Consider the following 12,987-nt stretch of genomic DNA (forward strand, 5'->3'; position numbering starts at 1 on the left):
GACATTAATCATATGAAATGCAATATCAGAGTATCTATCAAGATCTGGCTTTGTTGCAGCTCTAGCCTTTTGTAGTATAATGATTTGTTTGTTTTCTGTGAATTGTTTATATTGACAAATACTTATATTTCCATGTTTGCTTGCATTCACACAATGTTTGTGATGTCGATGTGCATGCGTGCATGTGAGTGATGTCGCCACCAGCGGATCAATCGACTCTGTGGCCTGAGAGAGCTTTTGTTCTGTATTACAGTAATCACATGCTCACACAAACACCCAAGTCTGTACTTAACTCCATTACATTATCGTTATAGGGATCATTTCACAGATGTTTCATGCACAAGTGAGTGAGTTTCCTGTGGTTTTATGCCACTGATAATACAAATGGATCCGATTGATTGCTGATTGAAAACAAAAATGCTATGGCTCTGAATTTTTGAGAAATGTAACTTATAATAATTATTCTGTGTTGTCTTATACTGTGTTGTGTTTAATGTCGGGATCAATTCTCTACAATTTCCTCCAAAGTGCAAACTGATTTGGCCATTAAACTTCAGCTTTACAGGGTTTATAGTGTCATGGCTTTACACGCCGCGAGGTGGCGCTCTCGAGCAGCGTCCGGGCACGCCTCGCACCTCGCGCGTGATTGATCGTTTCCAGCCCAGCCAGTCCTCGCGCTGTTCAAACCGAGGCTGCTCGCGTTGGGAACACCGACACGCATTCCACTCGCGCCACGGAACGGGATATTTCGGCGAGTTTGGGAATTTAACTATGACTAGGACATGCCATCCAAGGATCATTCGAACGTGTAAGTGCTATAAACGAATTACGTGGACTGTCTACGTTAACATAGATAGAAATGTGAATAGAAATCTTAATGGCAGTAGTTTTGTAAAGCAGGATTGTGTATCCCAGTGCTGCGTTGAAACGAGATTCGTGTAGTGTGTAATTTAAACACTGCTTTGGTGTTCAAGTGTGGAAACCAGCATTTGGCTTTTACACTACCCGAGAACCACGGATTATTCCTTACGAAACTTTAAGAACCTAGCTTTCGGATTTTGAGTATTGATCACATTTGGATATTGTGTAGTGTATATAGCTACGCTTAGATCTCTGGTTTACTGGAACCGGGTTAGTTAGTTGGGAATGTGTTTTCACACAGTCCTTTTACAAAAACGTATCCTGGAATGAAAGACTTGGAAACTGTTACCGATTACATTTCCTTGAGCTCGGCTGAATTGGCAGCGCTATAACGTATCGGTTTGGTTTACTTGATCCGGTTTGTATGCTTTCCAAACAAGTTAAACAAACCCGTGTAGTGGTAGACCGTGTTGTGTCAAAATTTCGATTCCAGAGAACAACAACAAGCGGGATGGTGAGGGATTGTTCTGGTAGGGTTAGGTTAGTGAGAAGAAGAAGAAACTGACTTTCCATTTGCGTTTTGAGCAATTCGCACGTAAATAGAGACCTGGACGTTTCACTCCGAATTGAAAATGGTATCGGAAGTATGTGTTGTTAAAGGGGTTATTTTTAAACTAACGTCACCCCTCCTGTTTCTCCATCCATCTCTCTAAAAGACAACATCATCTGAGAGGACGACATGTTGCTTTTGGTCAAAATCGATAGGCTCTAATTGATTTATAAATTATTAGTCACGGTGTGTAGTGTTAAAAGGGCGTTAACGGCAGAACTGGTTATGGAAGCGGTGCATCTGAAGGTTCTGCCGGTCCGTGGGTGTGTATAAGCACCTACATAGGCTACTATTCATTTAGTTGGTCTTTAATGGATCTGTGATCCTGTGCAGAGCATGAAAACCATATAAACCATTTGCTAGAAGTTGACAGACGTGTTCTGCCCCAACATGACCATTGAGCTCGCGCAGGCTTTTTAATGATCTTTGACAGGTGGGTTTTGGTTACTGATGGTCCTTCAGCGTTTAAGAAATAGACCCTAGTAAAACGATTGGTCTCGACATCTCAGACGACTATTCATGGTCCCTGTCTTTCCCATTGTTATCACGACGTGACGGACATTCAGATGGAAATTGGGAATGTGTTTCCTCAGGCGTGAGAGAATCGTTTGTTTAGACTCCAACGGGGATAATCTCACGGGTTGCCGGTGAAAAACGACTTCGGGCCCTGTGGGTCAGTTTCAGAGTTAGAGACATCTCCCTCTTTTGGACGTGTGCAGCCTATTATAAATATATTTCACGTCTGTGTAACGTTAGCCAAACCACTGAACGGTAAAGTTGACTTTATTACCTCACAATTAAGAGTCCTGGATCCTTGTGTGTCAAACAATTTCGATTCGTCAAAGAACTTTTAAGCTTGCTATAATTTCGATTCCTTAAATGTTTAATAAGGACTTTTTTTAAACGTACTATCACGTTGAAACCCTGTTTGTTAGCATTTATCATAACAAGATGGAGTTTGAGGTCTCTTAGACCCAACACAGGCTAACTTGATGTAGTGTCGAGCAAACTTTACCTCAGAATTAAGACCCGTGACCCTACGAAGTGTGTTTTTACCGTGAAAATCCGTAATCGAGATTGGTGCCGGGAGCGTTGTTGATGTGTGGAGTTTGAAATGTGAACTAGCCCGCGTGCTGCTGTAGAGCGGCGGATGTGCGCATGCGCGCAGGCTTACTCACTGGTGCGACTGGTTTTACTCGGACTCACAGCCAAACTAATGACCAAGATTAGCTTCTTTACCAAAATAATTTATCTCGGATAGACAAAAATGATTGGAAATAAATTGCATGAGCGGGAGAAATAATCACGGAGCGAAAGATACAAGCGCAGCAGTAATGGGCACAATAGGAGATAATTAGGCTATTGTTTTTTTTTTTATATAGATTATTATGAGTGGAGTTGTAAGTGAATTTGGACAAATTAAATATTAATAATCGTGCATGGAAGATAGATAAAATCCTGGCAAAATTGCTGCTATAATATGTATTGCAGGTTACTGTACTGTACTATTGTCCATGGTATGTACATGGATAATACAGTGCTACTTGTCGAAAGTCTCATGGCTGGACCATGGTATTTTTGGTTTGTTAGTGTCTGGTGTTTAACTTTGAGAGTGTCCTCTTTGTATATTTTGAGCTCTTCGTGTGTTGTCCTCGTCCCAGGCTGCAGCATGAGAGCTCATAATTGTGGCCTATAGCTCACCCTCTGTTTGACTTCTATTTATAATCTCTCTCTGCATTCTCTGCCATTCTCTCTCTCTGTCCCTCACTCTGTACTGGGTAAATGCTTGTGTGCCGCTCTGAAATCCATAACACAAGGGTTTCAAGCCCCATAACCCGACTGAAAGCAGTCTCTTGGGCTCCTTATGATCTATTGGTCTCTTACATTTTAAGTTGTGTTAGTGAGTTATGAAAATATCGTCTGTGATCAGAAGATGTTACTCCAGAGACATATCACAGCTCTCAAGCAAATCAAAGTGAACTATAGCCGTTAAATTACAGGCCATGGACACTATTATGAGCTCTGCACATCAACAAACAGTTAGTGAAGTAGACAGTTCACATATTTAAAAACAACAACAACATATTTAAGTGTTGGTTTCTCTAGCTGCATTTTTAAAATTAGCATATTGTGATTAAGCTGTTAACCTGGTAAAACCAACTCAGAAACTTAGAAATGCAGGACGACTTATTCCTTTAAAAAACAAACTGATTTTACATACATGTAAGGTGATCTGTTTTTCCTCATTCATATCACATTCTCTTTCTCTCTCTCGCTCTCATTTTCTTACTTGTCCTAAGGCCAGTGGTGATAGTAAAAAGCATTTAAAAGGCCTGGCTGTTACTCTGTTTGTTAAAGAGAAAGCAGCAAGAGGTCTTCACACACAGACACTGTTAACTCTTTCCAACCTTCAGACAGTCACTGCACAGTTTGACCTGCTATGACATCACATGACACTTTCTCTTGCATCCATACTAGTGATATACCGATAAATTGGACGATTTGCCCATTTCTAGACCTTCAACATGATAACTTGAGCTGATAAGATAATAACTTTACCCACTTGGCTTTATCCACTATACTTGTTGTTAATGGATACTGGCCAATTCTGTATTTCAAATATTTTAATGAATTTTGAGTGCATGCATGTTTTATCCTGTTGCAATAATTTGTGTTTGTGGCTTACATCACATACATAGGCCTATTGCCTTTTAATTTGACATTGGCCACCTCATTATGTAGTATTTATCAAACCACATTGGTCAACCACAAGTCAACACATCATACTGGAGACTGATATCATGCTTCAGAATGCAGACATGCTCCACAAACTTCAGTAAGACAGCAGTCATAAACATTCATTTTGACCTTTGCAGTTTAGCATTCGGCCTGTTTTTGTATTTTACGCATACCTTTTGTGTTCTGTTGGTATGTGGCTTTTCTTTTGAAGTGCATTGGTGTTACTTTTTAAAGAGCTTTAAATCAAGAATGTCACAGCGCTGAAGTTCAGTAGCCATGACCAAATCTGATCCAGAGCGAGAAAAGCAAGCATTTAAATGTGTCTTTAATTAGAAAATTTTATCACCTTTGGTAAAACTCAGCAATGGAAACTAGTTTTCGGTGGGATGTGGTTTTTCTTTGGATGGCATGTGAACACGTTGAGTTGGTGGTTATACATTATTAATATCCAGCTTTTCCAGGTTTTATTTTCATTTGCTAGACTTAACTTTTTCAAAGGGCCTCCCTTCTCTCTCTCTCTCTCTCTCTCTCTCATGTGTGACATCTGTTATGTGGAATGAGTTTTTCTCAGGAATGGCTAACAAAACCATCCTGATTATACTTGAATGTATATAGATGATGTGAACACATCTGTTGCTTCATACAGAAGCTTGTTGCCCTTTGCACATTTAAAGAGACTCACAGTTTTGTGTTTGTAATGTTGTGGACTTAGTTGCACAGTTTGCTCAGCTAATCGTAGAGTAGGTGCGTCAGTGTCCAGATCATCCTTCTGTAATTCTCTTCTTGCACAATCTTATGCTATTCAAGAGTTGATCCTTAAAGTCCATGTAAACCAATATTAAATGTGACTCCAGTGTATTATCGAGACATGATTTCAAGCCCACTCAAAAAAGTCCTAAAAGTTTTAATGGTTTAACTCCACAATTCAGTACTGCATTGTTCACAGTATTTGTAACAAATACACACGACAGTATTATGTTTTCAGCAATACTTTTCTAACATTTATAATGTGTAATCTGAATTGCCTTTATGCAGACCAGTTTCAGAAGAATTATATGATATGCATTGTGTCGGTTTTGCACGGAAAATAAAAAAATACAGTTTGAACTGTCGTTAGCGTGATGTGGGAAGCAGCTAGCTGCCACTTTCCCACTGCTTAACCTCCTCTCATGCTCTTTTTTTTGCAATTTCATTGGCTGATTGCTGCTGTCTTGCTTGTGTTTGATAGTGTGCACATCTGTAGCAATGAGCTGGCTGCAATTTGGGGTTTTTGTTGCAGACTTAAAACTGAAGTGTGTGACTTTGCCACTAAATGAAATTGCTAAATAATGACTGTTTCAAACACAGTCTCACTGCAAACTCACGGCGTTGGTTGAGTCAGGCTGGATGGGCGTCTCAAACACATTGATGGCGCCACAGTGTTTACGCTTTTTCAGTGAAAACAAATCAAATCGTTTACTTCAAATTGTCTCTCTTAAGTTGAACATTTTACACACTTCAGCTTTAAAACATGAAAGGGCTTTTGTTGTATGGCGTTGGCTAGTCTTTACAGCTTCGTGTGAAGCACATGCTGTCTTAAACGAATACCTTTTGGTCTCAAGTGTGTTTGAACGGCACAAATGACACGAGTCTGTCCTGTCAGAGAATGACGAGTGAGCAGAATCTGATCTTCGGGTGTGAATCTGGAGCACGGCGTGGGCTCATGTCGGTGTTGTTTAGACAGAAGCTGAAGTATTGTAGAGGAGTTTACGGTTGTGTGAGTCATGGAGATAGTATGTGACTCAGACAGGAAATGGTCATACATCTATACGGCTGATACTACATGTTTTTCTCTCTCTCTGTCAACTTGACTTCTCCCATCACTCCCACTCGCTCTGCTTTTTCTCCCCTTTCCTCTGGGTGTTTTCTTCTACGCTCCTTGCATTGCTCATCTCCTGTGTTTGTCAGTGTTTGGATGTGTTTCTGGTAAATGGATGTGGTCCAGCCCCGAACTGAGATTTGTTTTCCTGTGAATGCAGTCAGTGGCTAAAGCAGCATTCAGGAGGACTGGCATCTACTCCGTGTTTTCTGATTGTTTTTACAGTGCAGTGCTTTTTCTAGATCAGGGCAGGGGTTCCCAGCCACGTTCCTGGAGATTTCGTAGATCTTAGCTTATGCATCTTATGCTTGTGAGTGAAAAATGCTTCTTGTTGTTGTGGTTGATAATTTTGGTAAGGTTCACTGAAAAACTCAGATCGATGAGGCCTACGACCAGTCAGTTTCAAAACCTGTGCTAACTGAAAGCAAGCAAGCTGCCAAAACACTGAATCTGGTATTTGGCAATGATATAGCATATTGAGACAATTACAAGCAATTGTTTTATTGGTTATTTTAGACCAGACACTCCAAAAATGTGCAGGAAAAATCCTAAAAAAGTGAAAAAAAAAAAAATCCATATTGTTTTGGGAAGTTGTGTGAGCAAATTCAGTGAGTTTTAATCTGATGTGATGACATTAACTAGCATTTTCGGGGGAAAAAGACAATCCTCTCTTAATAAAAAAATGACATGAGTGTTAAAGATGCTTCAGGGTAAATTCAGGGTCTTGGAGCAGAACCAGTTGAAAACCGCTGCACTAAAAGCACTTTCAGATTCACAGTCGCAGCTCTGTTATCATCTGTGGTTTCACACAGCGATGCTGCATTGCATTCTCTGCATGTTGCACACACACGCACACACACACACACACACACACACACACACACACACACACATTTCTCTTCCGTTAGTATTGTGTGCTTTTCTCCTCCTGCAGTTAACTGCACAGCCGTTTAAATAATTCAGCATCTTAAGCTCAGCTTGTAAATAATGCGAGCCCACATATAGCACTGCAGCAAACTCCATTTAATTAAATACAACTCAGTGCATTCATAATTTCCAAAAGCCTCTTTAATGCAAATGTTTCAGTTGTAAATGACACATGTACACACACCATAGTTTTAATTATAACGTGCTCTAGTGACAGCTAATGAGATTTATTTCCTTCAGTGAGTTATGGCATTGCTCAAACAGTGTTCTTCCCATGAGCCAATGCGTCTATGTTTGTCTTGCACTAAGTAGTTGTATATCTAGTGCTGTTTTATTACAGGGCTTGCACTATATTCGGATTCCCCTTTGTTTCAGCAATTAATTCAGTCCCGACCGCTCTGCAGTAACTCACCCGCAAATGTAAATTCTGTCGTCTTTTAGTCATTCGCCATTTTGTTTTCTTTTTCCAAGAAATACAAAAGGAGATTTTAGGCAGATTGTTTGAGCTTCTGTTATTCCTACGAGGAAAGTTTGCAGCCGAGCGCCAAAAAACATCATTACAGTAGCACATATTATACTGTACTATATGTTTTTTGCCTTAAACCTGCAAATGCATAAAATATTAACACAATTCCACTATTGCTTCCTTGCATGCATGTGACAGTGAGGCCTGAAAGGAGCACTAAGGATTATATATGCATGCAAATTAGTGCATTAAGGTTTGCATAAGGTTTTGTCTGTAGTTTGGTCTAGTGTGTTTGTGTATGCGACGCTTTCTCTGTATTTGTTTAGAGGTTAACTGTTAACAGCTCTGTTCGTCGCAGAAATAACATTCCAAATGGCAAATGCATGGAGAGATTAGATGAAATATGGTATTTTATATGGCGGCATAAGGCTGTTGTGTGCGTTGATTGTGTAATCTGTAAATTCTTTACCGTGTTAATGTTGTCATTTCACACTTCACTGCATCTTTTAAGGAGCCTGATTTCACATCACTAACATTCCAGCGGCGTGAGATGATGAAACAGCTGTTTGCGTGTTATTACAGCATAATGTTTTCATTTCAGATCGCGGTTATGGTGTGTAAAGATATATATATATATATATATAAAAAACATGGAATAAGACCTACACTTGGACAACCCTAACAATTGCCTGCTTTATAAATGAAAGGTTGTGTATTGCATTTGATTAATTTTCTTTTTATGTGGAACTTGATAGGCATAATCCGACTGGTACGGTTACGCAAATTAGTAAATCTGATATCAATGCGAAAATGGTGCTATGTGACGCATCAAGACTAGCCTAAATATTCGTAATCAATAAATCTGTCGAAACACCCACTTGTGGTCCATTTTAAAGTTACCCTCGTAAAAAGAGAGGTTTTATTGACTTCATTGGTTCTTTTTACTTCTGTGGAAACTTTACATTCCACAAAAGGGTCTTTATAGTGTTAAAAGGTTCTTAATTATTAATATTCGTCATGCTAAGATTTTTTTCTTTTTTAAAGGGATAGTTCACCCAAAAATTACTATAGTCATTTACGTACCCTCAATAAACCAAACATTTGGTCATCTTATGTGTTCAACAGAGGAAATACATTTTGGGAACACCATGAGGGTTGGTAAATTACATTATTTATTTATTTATTTGGGGGGGTGAACTGTCCTTTTAATAACTGTTCTCTAAATGTTTTTTGGAAGACCCAAACCACCTTTTCAAATCTTTATTTATTTAAAAAAAAAAAATTAATGCATGCTCTTGGATTTTTACCATTTTTGCCCAATATATATCATGCATTAAACCGTGCTCTCCACAGGTTTACACACATCTACATCACACATAGCATCACGCCACAGTGTGTTTCCATGGCTCTGCTCAGAGATGTGTGAGTGTCCATCAGGAATGCGGTGTCACCACATGAACACGCCGCCCCTGACCCCTTCAACAGCCCAGCATTCATCCATCTCCCTGCCTCTCATTCTCTCGCTCTTACTCTTTGTCTTCGCTGCTTTTGTGTTTGCTAAAGGCCCAGAGAGTCACTGGTGATGAGGCAGCGGAGCACGGTTTCTCTCTCGGGGTCGAATGTTAATCCCACGCGAGCCGCTGATGCAAATGAACGGAGGTCGAACAACAACAACGACAACGGTGTTAATTTGTTAGCTGTATGAGAGGCTGTTCATCTTGTCAAAGAAATTCATGGAAATGTATCGGTTATTATGGTTTTTGTAAGAAGTGGGATGTTGGTGCATAGTTGCTCATCGCATTTGAAATACATATCCGTTTTTTTAGATGCACAGTTTTGGTTTAAAACAGTTGGGAGAAGTTTTATTTTAAACGCTTTAATCAGGACACGTGTGTTGTGTAAGATGTGTATGTCTAAGATTTTACATCCCACCTTTATTGTGATTGAAAACATCCTTTAGCATTTCTTTGGGTTATTAAAAGGCTGTGATATTAATAGCGTAAATATTTCCCATCCAAACAACCTTGGTTTGTCAGCAGAAAAGTTGATTCAGAAGTGCAGGAAGTAAATACAATTGAAACAACAACAACAACAAAAAAGGATTATGACGACAGACTTTCCTATCTTTAGGGTGAAATGCACTGAATCATTCACAATAATACTAGAAACATCTAGCCTATTAAAAGAAGAAACATTAGTGGATTTATTACATGGGAGAGTTGATGTAAATGCATTTTTATAATGTGTATATAAAAGACTTTTTAAACTGCTCTAGACACGCAGGTCACGACGGTAGCGCTCTCATGAAGTGTGTGTTGTAGAAATAGATGATAACAGTGGATTTGATTGGTCACGGTTGAGTTGTGTGCTCTCCCGATCACTGAGTCATCACATTTCATTCAGCATATCACACATAAAGAATGTGATTTAGTGAATGAGAGGTTCAGGAAGTTTTTCCACCCTGTTGTTTTCTCTCACTCTGGTCCTGGAGCGTTTCTCACGGCCGGGGAATGTGGTACACCTGGTCGGATGATCTGATGTGGGCTTGTCCGCCTGGTTACTCCCTCCGGCTCTCATCGGACGGGTTTCTGGCTGGCGTTTGGCTCGGTTTGGTTTGATTCTCCCGGGGCGCTTGGCTCGGCGAGTGGATGAACGGGTCGTGCCAGCCAGACGGAAACAAAGAAGCAGGCCAGATCTGTCAGTCACTGGCGGCTGCTCTACAAACACACACACACACACACACACCCACAGAAACACGGCCGTGTGGAGAGCTGCATGGGAAACTGCTCCAGCTGCCGTTCTGCTGGGTGTTTCCATAGAGTCAGAGCAGCTTATTAATGATTCTGCAGTTTCGTAGTAGTCCGAATAGTGTTTAAAGATGATGTGCACAAGTGAAACTTCATTTTCAGTTTGTTTTAAATATAGTTAGAATATGGAGGAAAAAACAACTTGGTATTATTCAGAGACTCAAGTTGCAATTTGGTGCAGATGCCGATATTTATATGGACAAGAAGTGATGCAATTCTGATGCTTTTAATGTAAAGCAATGAGATCTTTATAACAGTACAGCAGATACTCACATAAAATACGTCTTTGTTAGATTATAATAAATGCTTAGTTTGATTAAAACATACAATGCAATGCAATGATGATCGAGAGATGAATTAATAAACGTTCCTCAAAAGCCTGATGATCTTGTTTGAGACACACTAGGATAATCAAGTAAAACTAAACCGCTTCAGTCCGGTAAGCGTTTATATGAAAAGTTATTCTTACTCTGATAACACAAGGCTTGGAGGAGATTGCATGCAACAGGTTTTTCTGCAAACCTTTGAACAAGACGTTTGCATATCAAATATGATGCAGCAGGTTTTACGGGGTTAACTGTGCTTGTATAGCTGCATCTCTTTTTCCCAGGGTTGTGCTAATGCAGTTTCTTTGTATTGGTTGCATGAGTTTTTTATGATCGCAGTGTGCAGCCAATCACACCACAACCGGCCTGATTTCACCGCTGGGGGTTTCGATGAGAAATCAGCGTCTTGATTGCGCTGGCGTCACACAGATGATTGCAGGAGACACCGAGAGCGTCCTGTGCACACGTCATACCCGGGACGCTTTCCTTCTGTCTGTGCTTCTAGAGGAAGCTACAGAATAAATGCATCTGATTGAATAATATCAGCACGGAGGAGAGGAAAAGCTCCAAATCCTCAAAAGACATTCCGATACAAACGACCAAGTGGAGAACCGTGTTCAACAAAAATGTTATATGCATGATCCAATCAAATTCTGATGGATGAAAGAAATCAAGTCCGGCTCTGTTGTTTCTTGCTCTTTCTTGAGGTTAAATGAGTTGAATGTCATTTCGTGTTGTGTTTGTATGTGGTGTCAGATCTAAGGTGAGTTTGTTTCGTAGCACTAGAGCATTTATTTGATTGTCGTCGTGGTGAGATCAGATTTGATGTGTCTGATGTGGACAAATACAGTGTGTTTTAGAGACTAGTTAAGACAATTATTGAACTGAAGTCGAGCTCTTGTCAGTAGTGGTTATAAGATTACTATACACTGCTCAGAGTATATGTTATACTGCCTTAATCAGCATGTAGCCTCAAGTTATTCTCTTGGAGATGATCTTCAGACAGAAATCATTCTGATACGCTGATTTGCTGCTCAAGAAACTTTTCTGATTATTATCAATGTTGAAAACATTATAAACGTCTTTACTGTCAGTTCTGCATCCTTCTGAATAATAAAGTTTAATAATGACAGCTTATGTCATTACGTACTACGTTTTTGTACAAGAAAATAAAGCTTTTTTCAAAAATGATAGCTGTATATACTGGGGGAAAATATTGTTTCCTGAAATCGCTTTAATGTAGTTAGTGAGATTTTGTTAGGTTATGCATAGTTAACTTTTTTTTTTTTTTTTTTTTTGCATGGCCTGTGGTTTGAAAAAACACCGTCCTCACGATTAAATCTCTCTCATCTTCAGTGTATCCCCGAGCCCTGTGTGTTTGCACATGTTACCTGTATCTTATGTAAATATTGAGAACTGAGAGGTTCGAACCACACACTGATGTGATGCATGCAAATAAAAACTGCTCAAACTCTCAAGGTGAAAGTGTGTGTGTGTGTGTGTGTGTTGTAGCGGTGAAGTCGAGCTGGTCTGTCCGGTTGAGTCACTGTTAGAGGTTTCTTGAGCGGTTAGGTTATTATGACAGATGCTACTTTTGTTTCTCTGTGCTGTGGTTTGAAGTTTGTTTGAAACCTCATGGATCTGTGGCACACACACACTCGTTCTCATGGCCATGCTGTCTATGGAAGTCAATGGCTACCAGCAACTATTTGGTTACAAACATTCTTCAAAATATCTTCTGCGTTCAACAGAAGAAAGAAACTCATTCAGGTTTGAAACAACTTGAGGGTGAGTGAATGATGACCGTTTTTGGGTGAACTATCCCTTTAATGCTGCAGTGCATTTTCATACACGTTTGGAGCATGTTCTTCAAGAGAACTGTGAGGGACTGTGTGTTCATAATAACAGCAATTTAATATCTTGTAAACGTCTCGATCTTCATTTTCCTCAATTAAAGTCGTAAGCGTCTAATTGTGTGACATCATCACCTTTCCCTGAAGTTGCAGTCAGCACCTGTTTTATACAGAACACACACTCACCATCTCTCTCTCGCTCTCTTTCTGTGTGCAATGGCGCAAATCTGCAATTCAATTTGCAACAGTTTAATTTGTGTTTAAGATGCAAATGTAGCCTTTCCGATAATGAGAATGCTAAACAGAGAGAAAGTGTGCTCACACACTCATTCATTAGCTCACAGTGTCAGCACACACACACACACACACACACACACTCATGCACGAAAATTAGACGCAGAATAGAATTATCTATCTGTAAAGGTCACAAAACGAGAGTAGAGGTGGGAAGAAAATAAATGGGATGGAGAATTTCACTCTTTGACTGTTTTAAAGACCACTAATCCTAAGAGACCGACAAGATACGCAACCGAAAGAGAG

General features: G+C 39.8%; 1 protein-coding gene across 1 annotated transcript in view; it reads left to right on the top strand.

Annotated features, from left to right (window-relative positions):
- The first annotated feature begins 609 nt into the window (after window positions 1-609).
- Window positions 610-12,987, top strand: part of LOC128015274 (plexin-A1) — a 103,247-nt gene continuing 90,869 nt past the window's right edge. The window contains exon 1 of the mRNA XM_052598977.1: window positions 610-808. The gene's annotated coding sequence lies outside the window, so the exon portion shown is untranslated. The remainder of the gene's footprint in view (window positions 809-12,987) is intronic.

Source organism: Carassius gibelio, chromosome A6 (assembly GCF_023724105.1).
Source record: "Carassius gibelio isolate Cgi1373 ecotype wild population from Czech Republic chromosome A6, carGib1.2-hapl.c, whole genome shotgun sequence".
Classification (NCBI taxonomy): Eukaryota; Metazoa; Chordata; class Actinopteri; order Cypriniformes; family Cyprinidae; genus Carassius; species Carassius gibelio.